Source organism: Petaurus breviceps, unplaced genomic scaffold (genome assembly GCF_028583685.1).
Source record: "Petaurus breviceps papuanus isolate PSGF00001 unplaced genomic scaffold, PetGlider_PUasm1.0 129, whole genome shotgun sequence".
NCBI classification, from domain to species: Eukaryota; Metazoa; Chordata; class Mammalia; order Diprotodontia; family Petauridae; genus Petaurus; species Petaurus breviceps.
The window spans coordinates 7,928,954-7,945,127 of record NW_027185665.1 but is presented as its reverse complement, the minus strand read 5'-3'; the positions used below and the strand labels follow the sequence as shown (position 1 = coordinate 7,945,127).

The following is a 16,174-nucleotide window of genomic DNA, read 5'->3' as shown; positions in this document are numbered from 1 at the left end:
AAAGAAAAGTTTACATGCCTCATCTAAGTTTATACAACTAGTAGGGATTTAAGATAGAATTTTAATTTAGCTCTTACTGACTTCAAGTCCAGCACACTCTCCACTATGTCCAATTTCTTCTTAAACAAAAATTTGTTGTATTGTTAAAATATAAACCCTTCAACCTGGTCTTAAATTCCTCTAGAATTTGGGCCTCACCGACTTTTCCAAGTAATTCTCATTATTTCCCTTCATACACTCTATCTTCCAACTAAACTGGTCTACATGCTGTCTTGAAATCCATATGCCATGTCCTGTCTTCTTGCCTTTTCACAGGCTGCCTGACATGGCTGGAATACAGTTTCTTCTCATCTCCCCCTCTTAGAAATCCTAACTTACTTCAAGGCTCAGATCAGGTATCTTTTCCTATGAGAAGCCTTTGCTAAAGTAGCTAGTTGTTAGTGCTCAGTCCCTCCTCAAATTACCTTGTAGTTATTTATCTGTGGACAAGGGGAACAAAGAAAAGGTAAATAAATGAAGGACCTTCACTAAGGAGTTCCTCCAAAGGACAAGAGACAAAATCTAGTCAAATGCACTGTTTCTTTTGTGCATGAGCTATCTTTTCCAGATTACCTAGAGATTTCAGTGGGCTGCAAACTAAGTAAGAGGCAACAGCAGGATGTGAGTGCCCCAAAAGCTGATGTTACCTTAAGATTCAGCACATTCTCGATATGTGCTCTAGGTACAAGCCAATCAAAGCTATGTTTCTTCAGCATTTTCTAACTATGCCCAGTAACTGAAGTAGCAGAATAGCCAAGAATGTGAGATGCCAAACAGTTCTTGCCCTCCTATCCTCTGAGTCAATTCTCCAGCAAGGTAGTACCCAGTAACGTGTAAGAGATCATGATCTCCCATAAGAGTATCTAAACTAGTGTTGTTGATGCTGCTGTTTTTAAGTGTCGACACAGTCAGGCAAGAGAAGGAGACTGTCTTTTAACTTTACATTTAAAACGCAGGTTGTCTTTTTATACACCCACCTACTGCTAAACAGCCAGCCTTTCAACTGTACCTTAGGGATAAGGTAGAGATAAGTTAGAATCCATGGTCTTGAAAGACTACAAAAGTTCATGAGCCAGAAATAAGTCATAATCCACATCCCTTCTTTATCTTCTAAAAGGACTAAAATAATGGCTAGGGAAAAATAGCTTTTTCTGAAGGTTCAGGAGGTAACTGGCATCTGGGACACTATTCCTCCTCAGATCTATTGTTCACCAGCCGTGAGATGGTCAGCGTGACTGCTTCTGTCCATTCACTTGGGCTGATAGCCCTGAGAGTCTCATTTCTATGATACTTTACTCACAGGGCTCACCTTCCTCTTCCTCCCCCACCCTCAGCCCCACCCCCACATTCCTTCTCTTCATCAAGCTGGTCCCATCTTTCCTACAGAACATCCCCCTTGGTGAGCTCTCCTATAGTATTCTTAAAGCATAGATTTAGAACTTAGAGGACATAGAGTACTACCCACTCATTTTATGGATGAAGAAACTGAGGACCAGAAAAATTAAGGACTTAACCTGAGGCAGGATTTGAACCCAAGTCTTTCTGACTCAAAGTCCACTATCCTATCCACTACCTCATGCTGCAGTTCATTGTCTATGCTATTCATTGGACACATATCATGAATCGCCTTGTGCCATTTACCTTTTAATATGTGTATATAATTTCCACAGCTAGATTATAAGACCCCCAAGGGAATATTCCTTCTACTTCTTAGTACTCACCATAACTTCTCAGTGTCTTGAATACAGTCAGTACCCAATAAATAGTAAGTGATTGATTATTAATCCATCCTGAACATTCTGGGCTCTCCTGGGATGAAAGGCACCCTCTGAACAGAAAAGGTTACTGTCGCCTTCTGCTGCATTTGTGCTGTAGAAGTTGTCTTTAGTTAAATCACAAGCTTGCATATATCCCTCAGTTGCACAGGTGCAGAATCTGAGGTTAAATTTCATCTTCCACCTATAACATACATAATGAAACAAATATAGAAACAAATAATAGGAAAGTAAGTTATAGATGGTCCTTTAGAAGTCAATTTACTCTGTGCATCTAACCATAAAAGCAGCATCTGCTCTGCTAAATACAGGTGTTTTATATCCTTGTCATTAATTGGAGGGGACATTATGTCATCATACATCAACAGTTAAGGTTGGTTAAAGTGCCACTTATCTCAGGTGCTATCATTAATCAGGTTCTTTTCAACTTGGTGCCTACAGAATCTTTGCTAGGGAATGCTTTATACTGTCTGAATGCTTTGCATGGATGAGGGACATACATTGGTAAAAGCACGTTTGAATTAAATTCCATTTGATTCAGTCCATCAGACATAAAGTACCTACTATGCTCAAAGTGCCATGCTAGGCACTGGGAATACAAAGATAAAAAGGAAAAATGACCTCACCTTTGAGTGTTCCAGAGCTGGGAAGGAACAGAGAAATCGTGTGATCTACTGGTTCCCAACTTGGGGTATACATGTTCCCAGGAGGGTGCATGAACCTTTTAAACAAGATACAGGGGATATTAGGTAAATAACTAGGTAGTGTAATGGATAGTGGTCTTCTTGGATTTGGATTCAGGAAGATGGGAGGTCAAATCCAGCCTCAGACACTTTCTAGCTCTGTGACTCTGGACAAGTCACATAATCTCCCTCAGTCTCAGTTTCCCCATCTATAAAATAGGAATAATAACAACAATTACCTCCAATGACTATTGTGTTGGTGAGAAAATTTGTGGATTAGAAAGAGAATAAGGGAGGGGTAAGAAGAGAGAAAAATTTGAGTGTCTCTGAAAAATTTGAGACAGTTGAAGGAGTGATTCTTGCTCAAGGTCATAAGGTTAAGAAGTGGCAATGTTATAACTTGAAGCCAAGTCTTTTGACTTCAACTACAACTGTCCAGCACACCAAAGCTACAATGCTGGAAACCAAACCTACTCATCAGATTTAAGGTGGGATGAGCTGTTTTCACCAAGGCAGACATGCTTTGTGTGAATGATCAGCATCATTACAGGGCATTACATTCATTCAAAGACCACTTTGAGAGGAGACACCATGAAAACCCAGGGATAAATCCTACTCTATCCATTTGGGCAATGCTAGAATTCTGGGCAGTCTATAAACCCATTAGCAATCACTAACTAAAAGAGAAATTAATCTAAAACATATCAAATAGGGTGTAGGAGAGGTAAAACATTCAGTGGCTTTTCTTTCAAAGAATTATATGGAGTAAGGTATCTTATTAAATTCGATAGGGAATTACTATTTGAATAGCGACACACACACCCTTTAGAAAATAAGAATGAGCTGCTTTTTTTTTAGCATTCATTTGCATACCTTTGACAAATTACTGTAACCAGATTAAGGAGATAAAATAACCAGTCTATTAATTACAATGATTATTATTTAATGGAAAATGGGATTCCAGGCAATGTATATATAGAGAAGAAAGCTTAGTAATGCATTATATGGATGTGGTATTTTATCTTAAAGAATAAGATAAGTGTCCAGGCCTTCTTGCAATCTAAAGAATATGTTCATTACCTGTGCAAGATTTATATGTAGAATTGACCATAATATTTTAAAACTAGGTGCTCGGTTTCATAGTACATGAAGAACAAGAAAGGACTGTTTCTTTAATTAAATTGAGCAAATCTTTGCATGAATTAATAAAAAGCTAGGTCTACCCAATAGAATGGGAAGTGGGGAGGGGGGTTGATAAAATTGTTTGGATAATAAAAAGAATAATAACCATTTGTGCTTCAGTTAGATGATGGCCAGAATCACCTGAGTTGTTCTGTACACAGTTGTTCTACACAACAAATATCAAAAAGAAGAAAAACAGGTGTTATTTATAGTAAGCACCATGCTGTAGTGGATATATTACTGGTCATGAACCTTGAAGCCTTGGATATATCCAGGTTCTGACACCTAATAATGTAGAGTGACTTTAAGCAAATCATCTCACTACCTGAAGCCTCATTTTCCTCTTTTTAAAATGTAGACAGTCAGAAAGCATTCATGAATTACCTACTGTGTGGTAGGTGGAGAGAGGTGGCACTGAAGTCCTAAAGATGGAATTGTCTCCTCTCTAACACATACTGGATGTGCGACCCTGGGCAAGTCACTTACCATTTCAGTGCACTACATAATTCTCTAATACAGGGTTCTGAAACTTTTTTGGGTCATGGCACCCTGGTGAAGTCCGTGGACTCCTCACAACAAAATTTTTTAATGCGTAAGATAAAATATATGGGATTGCAAGGGAAGCCAATTATACTGACAAAGACTTGTTTTTAAAAGGAGTTAAGGGACTCCGAGTTAAAAAGCCCTCTCAAGAATATAAATTGCAGAAAAGGTGTGGAACCACATAGAGAGAGGGAGATAGCTCATCTGGGAATTCTCTGTACCAATGAAATCACAGGTCAAGTCAATTTTCCTCTCCTTAGGAGTCAGGCACTGTCTTAGGTACTGGGAATACAAAGACAAATATGAAAGAGGGGGGAGGCTAGGAGGGCATGTGCTTATGCATACTTACACAATATTATGCAAATAATTAAAAGATAATGGGCAAGAGCAAAACACGAAGATGATAGACTCCAAAGGGGCTTCTTTGGAAAGTAGCACTTGAGCTGAGTCTTAAAGGAGATAATGGGGTCTAAGAGTGGAAAGGGAAGAGGAAGTACGCTCCAAGAATGAAGGTAATAAGAATAACATTTGTATTAGAGGTGATGGGATACAGGAGACAAAGACCCTAATTTTGAAGTCAGAGTCCCTAAGATCCTTCTAGGGCCAAGGCCATAGCTGCCTCATCTGTTACATGACAGATGTGGACCTGATGACCCCTAAGGACCTTTGAAATACTGACATCCTGTTATCTCATTACCTATGGTATAGCAGAAAGAGCATAAGACCTGAGTTCAAATCCCTTCTTTGAAGTTTACCGGTGATGTATGACCTTGGACTAGTCACTTTATGTCCTGGAGCCCCTGTTTCCTCAACTATGAAGAGAGTTTGACGATGTGGTCTCTGGGGTCACCTTTAGCTCTATACCTATGAACTTATGGTCTTAAACGACTGTTACGGGTAAAACAGTATATACATGAGATCTATCATTAATATCTTTTATATATTATTGTTACCATTATTATTATGCTATAAAATTATATCATTTATTATCTAACATTCAAATATTTGAATTCAGCCTGTTCATCCATGCCTCCCTTCCTTGCTCTATCACTGAAATTATCAAAGGCAATTCCTTTTCCTTTTCCATTTTGCTAAAAGTCAGCTTGAGTAATAGGCCTTCATCAAAGTTGCATAGGACATTATTACAGGCTGCATTTCATGATGAAAATTCCCAAAATTGCCAGGCCACTAATTTTTAGACTGGTTTACAACCCGTGATATTAGAGCAATGGATAAGGCAAGGTACAACCAGGCTATGAGTTGGCATCCAGTGCAACTCTGGGACCTCCAGAGAACTCTGCCCCACCCCTCCCCCAAGTTACCTCCAAAAATTGCCTTGAAGAGTATACACACTGGCTCATTGTTGTCACATGGCCCTGGGGTCCATGCCAAGAGACTGGGTTTTAGATGAATGAGTCTGTGTTATAATAAGTCCCTTATGGGAAAACAAAGCCCCTCAGATGGAGTCCAAGATGAACCTGTATTCAGAGGCATCTTAAGATATGGAATCAGTGTGATCGCTCCAGGACCCATGGTTTGGGGACACTGTGCTGTTGTGGCAACTGACAACTTGGCATCAAATCAGGGATTCAGCAGGAAAAAAGGAGGCAGCTGAAGCTGAAAAAGATCTCAGGTTTATATATATAGACAGAAATAGCACATGACTGTGTGCCATACAAAAACATACATACACACACACCGACAAGAGATTGCAGATGGCTTCGTCCATTCCTCTTTTGTATGACAGCCCATAGGAAGGTGATTATGATGTCTGTCCTGGACCCTCCTCTCCACGAGCCAAACATTTCCAGTTTCTTTTCAAGGAACTTATTCCTTGTTCATTTCCCACTTCCACACATACCCTTCAGGTTAAATGTTGCCCTTTTATGATGTGATTTCCTAATCAAGGTTTAAAAACATTTTAATCTTCTTTAACTGTGGCAAAATTCAAAGCACTTCTCCCTGAGCTTTCAAAGTCCAACCCTTGACCTTGATCCCAATAGTGATGTCTGAGAGGTACCAGTAAAACATAAGTAGGGAGGGAGGGGGCGGAGCCAAGATGGCGGAGTAGAAGCACGACCTTCCCGCAACTCCGGCATCCACCCTCCACGATCCATGTAAAAAGGGGACTGTGAACAAACTTTGGAGCTGCAGAACCCACAAAATGACACAGAGAAGCTAACCTCCCGCTAAGGACAGCCTGGCAGGCCGGCAGGAATCCAGCACAGCACTCTGACCGAGCCCAGCCCCACGCCAAGGCTTTAGCCCCAGGGCGGGCCTGACCAGCCCCTGGCCAGAGGGACTCCAGATCAGCAGCAGCTGTGGCCATTTCCAGATTCATCAACACATAGACACAAAGGACAAAGTGAGAGGTCAGTACAGTCTGGACCTTGGGACCCAGTAAGTGGGAGTGCGTGGCTTTTACCCCCGGGGCGAAAAGCCACTGAGAAGCCAGCACAGCCAGCCAGTGCCACGTGGCAGCTTCAGCTCTTGGCCTGCAGAGTGTAGGGGAACCAAGCACCAATCTGAGGGGTAATTGCTCTTGCTTTAACCTGCTTGGATCTGGATTGCAGTCTAGGGTGGAGCTCCTGGGGTGTGTGTCCAGCTTGCCAGAGCGTGTGGAGACCTCAGAGAGGGCACCCATCTAATACCTCCAGCAGCTGAGAAAACCCCAGCATTTGGGACGAAAGCTCCCCTGTCTGGTGGCAGAGTCCTACTGTGGCAAAAAGCCCAAAGGTCAAATAATTGAGCGGCAAAATGAGTAGGCAAAGGAAACAAAGCAGACAGAAGTTTCCAACATTACACTCCTATTTTGGGGACAAAAAGGAGCAAAGCATGGAACAGGAGGAAAACAGTGAAGTCAGAACTCCTGCACCAAAAGCTTCAAAGGAAAATACGAGCTGGTTACAGGCCATAGAGGACCTTAAGAAGCAGATAAGAGAAGTGGAGGAAAAATTGGGAAGAGAAATGAGAACAATGCAAGAAAATTACGAAATGAGAGTGAACAGCCTGACTGAGGAAAATAATACCTTAAAAAACAGACTGACTCAAATGGCAAAGGAGGCTCAAAAAGGCAATGAGGAGAAGAATGCCTTAAAAAGCCGAATTTGCCAGATGGAAAAAGAATCTCAAAAACTCAATGAACAGAATCATTGCTTCAGAATTAGATTGGAACAAATGGAATCTAATGACTTTATGAGAAATAAAGATGCTGTTAAACAGATCCAAACAAATGAAAGAATAGGCAATGAGAAATATCTCATTGGAGAAACCATTGACCTGGAAAATAGATCCAGGAGAAATAATTTAAAAATTTTTGGACTGCCTGAAAGCCATGACCAAAGTAAGAACCTAGAAATCATCCTCCAGGAAGTTCTCAAAGAAAACTGCCCTGATGTTTTAGTACCAGAGGGCAAAATAGAGGTTGGAAGAATCCACTGATCACCTCCTGAAAAAGATCCCAAAAAGAAAACTCCTAGGAATATTATAGCCAGGTTCCGGAATTCCCAGATTAAGGAGAGAATATTACAAGCAGCCAGGAAGAAACAATTTGAATATTGTGGAAACACAATCAGGATAACGCAGGATCTGGCAGCTTCTACACTGAGGGATCGAAGGGCTTGGAATATGACATTCCGGAGGGCAAAGGAGCTGGGATTAAAACCAAGAGTCACCTACCCAGCAAAACTGAGTATCATGTTTCAGGGGAAAATATGGTTATTTAGTGGAATAGAGGACTTTCGAGCATGCTTGCTGAAAAAACCTGAGTTGAATAGAAAATTTGACATTCAGATACAAGAAGCAAGAGAAGGTAAACAGGGAAAAGGAATCATAAGGAACTTATCAAAGCTGAACTATTAACATTCCTACATGGAAAAAACAATAATTGTAACTTATGAAACTTTTCTCAGTAGTTGAAGGGATTAGAAATATATATCTGTCTCTATATGAGGGTATATGGGCATATGAATACATATGTGAATGTGTGTATATACGTTTACAGGTATAATACATAGATAGAGGGCACAGGTCCAATTTAACAGGAAGGAATGATACTTAAAAGGTGAAATTAAAAGGTGAGAGGAATATAATGAGAGGAGATGGGGAGAGACAGATTGGGGTAAATTATCTCATACAGAAGAGGCCAGGGAAAATGGTTACAATGGAGGGGAAGAATAGGAAGGCAAAAAGGAATGGGTCAACCTTATTCCCATTGAATTTGGCTTGAGGAGGGAGTGAAATACATACTAAATAGCATATCTCACCCTCCAGGAGAACAGGGGAGAAGGGGATGGGAGGGGGGATGGTAGAAGGGAGGGTAGGCTGGCGGGGAGGGAGGTTGGAAGCACTCACTTTTTAAAATAGAGGGGATCAAAGTGGAGAGTAGAGGCGGTGGGAGGTGGGATGGGAGGGAGGGAAGTGTTTTACACTCTTTTACAATGTATCTACTACGCTATTGTTTTGCATTAGCAACACATGTGCAACCTATACTGAACTGCGTATCTTCCCAGTAGGGGTGGGTGACGAGGAAGGAGGGGAATGAATCTGGAATTGAAAGTTTTGAAATAAAATATTCAAATATGTATACATGTGTGTATAAATATATACTATTATTAATACCATCTTACATGTAATTGGGAAATGGGATGTGCAGGCACTGAGGCATAGAGATCCACTGGAAAAGTGGAAAGAGGTATGGGGGAAAATGTGGGAGAGAGCAGATTGGAAGAGGGGATATCCTGTGGGACTGCTATTTTGGGGCAGTGGGTGGGGGAGAAATGGGGAGAAAATTTGTAACTCAAAATCTGGCGGGAATGAATGATGCAAATTAGAAATTAATAAAGTATTTGAAAAATGGAAAAAAAGTGATGGAGAAAATGTTAATAAAATAGATTGAATTTAAAACAAAACAAAAAAAAACATAAGTAGGGAGAGCACTAAAAGTAAGAGTCAGAAAATTCTAAGCCTTCACATAGAAGCTCCCCCATTTATTCACTATGTGACCTGAACCACTTAAAACCTCCAGGCTCTGGTTTTCCCATTTACTAAATGGGAACAAGTACCTGTTTCATAGAATTGTTATGGAGAAGGTTTATTATAAGTGACAAAGTATCTTACATAAATTTCATATTTCTATTTTATTATACATATATTTTTTTCTATCTTACATAACTAAATTATTGGGAGAGACCTCAGAGATCAGTTAGTCTAACCTTCTAGTCAATGCATGAATCTCATCTAAAACATACCTGACAAGGATTCATCCAGTCTTCTCCTGAAGATCTACATTGATGGAGGAAAGCTACTCTGAGGCAATCCACTTTGTAACAGCCAGGTCAAGTCAACAAGCATTTATTAACCACTTACTATGTGTCAGACACTGTTCTAAGTACAAGGGATATAGAGAAAGATAAAGGAAGTGGTAGTTATTAGGAAGTTTCTCTACATATCAAGAAAAATCTGCCTCTCTGCACCCTCCCTCCCTTGCTATGAGTTCTACTTTCTAGGACAAAAGAACAAAATAAAAATTTTAATTCCTCTTTATGTGATGGCTCTTGAAATACTGGAGTACTGGTAACTATGATGTCTGACCTGTGTCCTCCTCTCCACAAAACAAAATTTCTGATTCCTGTAACTCAAACCTTATTTGTGATCAATTTCCTGAATTCAGTTGTAAACAGGCAAGAAGGCATTTACTACGTGCTTAACTCTGTGTTAGGAACTGAGTATACAGAGACAAAAATTAAAGGGTTCCTGCCCTCAAGAAACTTATATCTTCATAATTCTGCCTGTAACTGAGTTGGTAGTGGTAATGTCCCCACAAAATACGGTTTTGTTTTCCCCTCAATCCCTCCATATCATAGATTTCCTTACGGTAATAAATCTTTTACTATGTGCATTTGCTATGTAAAACTGCTTTGCCATACCTTTCAGACTCTTCCATTCTCAATAATCTAGATAAAAGTTACATCCCCGAAAGTATCAATTACACGTTTGAAGCTAAATTTAACTTCCTTAATATTTTGTTCACTTTGTGTATTATTCATTCATTTATATATTTCTGTATAGACATCTGAAAGAGTGTTATGTCTTACTGATTATTTGACTTTTCCACTTCTAATCTTCTTCTTGTATTATAATACCTATTCTGTGTGCGACCTGGCTCAGTCAATTTTTGTAGGTAGTATTCTTTTTTCCCTTGTTTTCTATTTAAAACTTTTTATTACATCTGTACATCTTTGGGTAAATATATACATATTAGCATATGCATTAATATGCATAAATCATAATTATAATATAATAATTAAATTATGGTATATTTAGGAGATACATTCCATCCTTTGCCTAGAGTCTATCATTCTTATATCTTAAACCTGCTTCAGAATTCCAAATCCCATTTGTTAAATACCATATTCTCTTTTTATCATTTGCTTTCTTTGTTGTTTCCCAATAACCTCTCCCCCAAAAGGGGAACTTTCCCTTATAAAAAATAAATGTAGTTAATCAAAAAAAATTGATGTCCATGTCCTATAACACATGCTTAATTGTGCACCCAGAGTCTACCACACCCTCTGCCAAGAAAAGTAGAACTGGAAATTGCAGAGATCACCATCAATTGAGGAATGGCTGAAAAAGATGTGGTATATAATTGTGATGGAATACTACTCTGCTATAAGAAATGATGACCTCAATGATCTTAGAGAAACATGGAAAGACTTGAGTGAAATGATGAAAAGAGTATTGAACAGAACCAAGAGAATATTGTATACAGTAATAGCAATATTGTCTTAAGAATAAATAAGGAAATAAGTCATTCTGACTATTATAAATACCTAAATTAACTCTAAAGGATATATGAAGAAAGATGTTATCTGCATCCAGAGAAAGAACTGATAAATAGATGTATAGAATAATGTTACATATACATATATTATATATGTATAATACAAATATTTGTATATATACACACAAATAATTTTACATATATCTATATAGATAGATATACACCTGTTGTGTCTAAAGGTAAACATCTCTAGGGGGGAGGGAGAGGGAAAAAAAGAAAAGAAAAAGGAATAAAAGAAATTTACATGATAACTCTATTACATATTTAAAAGGAATAGCAAGTTGTACATGAAAGATTTACAGTTTCATGTGCAATTATCTTTTTTATTATACTATGCTATGGAAATGTTTGTTATATTACATAAATTAAAAAGAAAAAAGAAAGGTAGGCATGTTTCACTGTCATTCTTTTTTTTGTTTGTTTTTTTATTTTCTCTTTGGAGCAGGAAGGGCAGGGCAATTGGGGATAAGTGACTTGCCCAACGTCACATGGCTAGTAAGTGTTTGAGGTAGGATTTGAACTCAGGTCCTTCTGACTCCAGGGCCAGTGTGCTATTCACTGCTCCACCTAATCGCCCCTTACTGTCATTCTTTAGTCGCAGTATTGATCAAAATTAAAATGTGTTTCAGTGTTATTTTCCTTCACATCAATAAGGGTACAGTATATATTATTCTCTTTCTTCACTTCACTCTGCATCAATAGGTATACATCTTCCCAAATTTCTCTGAGTTCTCTGCATTATTTCTTCGTGTGCAATAATATTTTGTTGCTGTTCAGTCATTTCAGTTGTGTTCAAATCTTCATGACCCTACTTGGGGTTTTCTTGGCATCCAGCTCATTTTACAGATGAGGAAACTGAGACAGAGTTAAGTGACTTACCCAGGGCCATACAGCTAGTAAATGCCTGAGGTCAGATTTGAACTCAGGCATTTTTGACTCCAGGCCTGGCACTCTATTCACACTTACTGCCTCACAATAATATTACGTTAAATCAAACGCCACAATTTATTTATCTATTCCTTCATTATAGGATCACTCATTTTTCTTTTAGCTCTTTGTAACCACAAAAAGTACTGCTATACATGTTTTTGTCCATATGAAACGTATCCCTCTATCACTGACCACCTTGGAGTATAATAGTGGATTCCACTAGTAGTAGAATCACTGAGTCAAGGGCTATGAACAGTTTTGTGGCTTTTCTAGTATAACAGCAAATTATTTTTCAAAATTATTGAACTAATTCATAATTTCACCAACCAAGTACTATGGTGATTTTCTTCCCACTACACCTCCAACATTTATCATTTTTATTTTTTATCATATTTGGCAATGTCATGAGTATGATATAAAACTTTAGATTTGCTTAAATTTGCATGTCTCTATTAGTAACTTGAAATCGTCTTTCATATGGCTGTTAATAGTTTACATTTTTAAAAACTTTCGACTACCTATCTAAAAATGTCCCCAATCAAGAGCTTCTCTTCTTATGCTAGCTTTATTGATTTCATTTATGAAAAAGGTTTTTTTATTTAAAAAAATGTTTATTTAAGGTTAAATTTTAATTTAATTTAAAAAAATTTGTCTTGTGTTTAGGAATTATCCCCATAATTATAGTCATAAATAACCTTATCCATTATCCTCTAATTTTATTTGACAACCTTTCATATTCAAATTTCATATTGATTTTCAAATTATTGTGGTATATTTTATAAGATGTTGATCTAAACTTCTTTTTTGACAATTTGCTTTCTGCTTTTCTCAGAAGTTATTGTCAATTATTTCTTAATTGTTCACACTCTTGCGTCTACCAAACACTGAGTTCTCCTGTTTGGGGTTTCCAGGGTCATGCTGACTTAGCCTGTTCAATTAATCAAGTATTCTTTTTTGACCAACCTGAATAATTTTTATCATTAGCGTTTTATAACATACTATGAAATCTGGTATTGCTAGCTTCTCAATCTCCCCCATTTCTCTTCATTATTTCCCTTAATATTATTGACTTTTTATTTATTCAGATTAATTGTATTTTCTTAACCAGATGTTCTTTTCCATATCACATATCTCTTTGAAAGACTTCAAGAGTTGTGGTCATTAAAATCATGGCACAATTTCCCATAGTCCATCCAGGAATATATTATAGATAAATAATATCTGTGGAAATGAAAATTCATCTTGCTTCCTGATTCCCCCTTGTAGCTAATGGCTACTGTATTTAAAGTATTTCTTATTGACTAACTTGATTGTAGCAACTGAACAGATTATCAACATAAGGCCACAGGAGCCAGAGTTAAATTTTTCTGAAGGTCTACTTGGAATCAGAAACCACTGAAGTCTCTTACTAAGTAATGAATCAGATTTCACTAGACATCATAGGAAAGGAGGGAAAGCACAGGACTCTGAGGCAAGAAAGCTGTACAGTATTAGAATCGTAACCTCTTCATTCATAAACTAGCTTTCTGAGTTAGTATAGCCAGTACAGGAGTGCTGGCCTGTGAAAAAAATTAAAGAAAGAAGAAGTTGGAAATCATGGTCAGGACAAAGAATAGGACTAGGGATTATAAGGTAAAGGGGGAAACGGAATAATAAAAATGTTGTGATCAGATCAAGGCACTTCAGAATTCATGAAATACAGAAGTACAACATGCGGTAATGTAAAATAAGGGCAATGACTATTCTTGTGTGTTGTTGTGGTAGAGCAGACAAGTACGTCGTGGCAATTGAGCAGCTTCCTAGTAGGACTGGGGAATCTGGGTGTCTGTAGAAGGGTTATCTGTAGGTTGGAGTCCCCTAAAATGAGGGCAGAGTTGGGATCAAAACAAAAGTTATGAGTCAGGCATTGAACTCCTTGGAGGAACAAGTGCGGTATCCTGGGGAATGATAAATAATAAGTAAAAGACTCTTGAATGGCAATAAATTTGGATTTAATGAATCTCAAAAGAGGGTAAGTTACTGAATAATGGTGGTCAGACAATCTAAGCAAAATTTTTATTTTATTGACCCCAAATATGTCACCCATTAGTTCTGTTCACCCTTTCTGATATCTTCACTCATATCCCATAATCTATTGGTCATGGTGAGAGAGTTAGAAAATTCCTACGTGCAATCAAAATCAATCATGTCATTTTCCCCTCTGCCTCACGTATCTAATCCTATTCTTTGGCCTCCCCATAATTTCCAGTTCCTTCTTAGGCCATCAACCTTACACTAGCTATCCTCGCCTCCTGTTTCTATCTTAACCATTTTGTGAGGCAATTCAGATAGACACTATCCTCTACACTGAATTGGTTCCTGGCATTCAAAGACCTTCAGAACCTGGCCCCTTTCCCCCTTTCCACCCATCTATTACCTTACTCCCCACAACCATTTACTTTGTGATTCAGTCACATTGTTCTCTTTGCTGTTCCTCTCACCACACTTCACCTCCAGATTCCAACATTTTTTTCCAATGCTTAGCCCCCATACCTAGAATTACCTCTCTCCTCATCTCCTCCTCCTGGATTCCCTAAATTCCTTCAAGGTTCAGCTCAAATCTTATCTTCAGTAAGAAGCTGTAGCAGCAAGCACCCCAGGATGGCTGCCAACACAGGTTCTTAAATCTGCTTTTCTAAAGGAAAGCAACTCAAAATGGGTTAATAATCTTGGTTCAATCAAACATACATCTTTTACCTAGTTCAGGGGAAAAAAGTCAGCACCCCAAACTTCAGAGAATACAGTGCTTACAAGCAGACAAAAAATACAGACAGAGAAACAGATCAGCAGACAGGCTTCCAACTGTCTGACTACTACACCCATACCTAGTCAGTTACCAGAGAGGGAAGCACCAACGTCTGGGTTTTCAAAGCCAGGGGGCTCAACGGCTGCCCAGAGTCTCATCTGATCAAATCACACAACTCTTCTCAAAATGAGCCCCAAAGCAAAATCTCACATCAGGGTATATATATATTCTCTTGGCTCAGAGAATGTCACAACCCTCTTGACCCACTGCCCAATCACAAAGTATCAAGGTGTGAGCATTCCAGAAAAACAAGCCTCCCCCCACAGGCTCTAGGTGACCACATTTGCCTATTAGGGGGCAGAGTATATTTTCAAATCAAGGAAGGTTCTCAGAGTCACTCAAGCCTATCAAAAGGCCTAGTGGCAAGGAAGATCTTAAAATTCCCATTCCCATAACAGAAACCCTTTTCAATACCCCACTTTCCAAACCCACCACCACCACTAGGGTCTTCATTCTGAAATTACCTCCCACCTACTCTTTATATACCCTGTGTGCACTTAATTGTTTGCATGTTATGTCCTTCACTGGACTAGAGGAAGGACCCATGTTTCTATCTTTCTGTATACGCCCAGGGCTTAGCACCATGCCTAGTACATAGTAATCACTTAACAAATGTCTGCTGATTAATGAATGACTATTGCAGGGACCAAGCAAAATAAATCCTATCTCTCTTCTAGCCTTTCAAATATTTGAAGACAACTATCATATCCCTCACCCCTATCCACACCAAGTCTTATTTTCTTGAGGTCAAACAAAGATCTTTGTTCCGTGGCATGGTTTTGAGGCCCTTCTCTATCATGATTGCCTTTCTCTAGACACTCTTATCACTGTTTATCCTAAGATATAGCACTCGGAATTGAACACAATACCCTATATGTGGTCTGATCGGGACGGAATACAGGTCAGATTTTTGCCTCCCTGTACCTGGATTCAATGCTTTTGTTAATGGTTGCATTTGTTTATCTAACTCATTTATGCTGGTCACTCAACTTATTTTTCATAGACCTAGCCCTAGGCAAAACTTGAAAGTAACAGATTTGTCTTTGACAGACTGAGTTTCCTATTTCTGTGACCTTCCCTCCTTCTATGCCTTCTTCTTTCCCTCATTCCCTGAGTACTCAATGTGCTCAAGTATCTTCTCCCCTTGAAAAACCCTATCAAGAAATCAATCAACTAGTATTTTAAGTGCTATGTGCCTCTTAATTCCCTAGAGAATTTGTCATATTAATAGAAACAGAGGAATGAGTCTCCAATTAGAGAATTTCAGGGCATCAAAGTGAAATATTTGTAGAAGCAGGGTAGAACATCGTTTTCTAGAATCCTTAGAAAGATT

General features: G+C 38.6%; 1 long non-coding RNA gene across 1 annotated transcript in view; it reads right to left on the bottom strand.

The window, feature by feature from the left end:
• Positions 1-2,533, bottom strand: part of LOC138173740 (uncharacterized) — a 94,003-nt gene extending 91,470 nt beyond the window's left edge. The window contains exons 1-2 of the long non-coding RNA XR_011171502.1: positions 2,441-2,533; positions 1,761-1,998 (exon numbers count right to left, since the gene is read on the bottom strand). This is a non-coding gene — a long non-coding RNA (uncharacterized lncRNA). The remainder of the gene's footprint in view (positions 1-1,760; positions 1,999-2,440) is intronic.
• Positions 2,534-16,174: the final 13,641 nt, after the last annotated feature.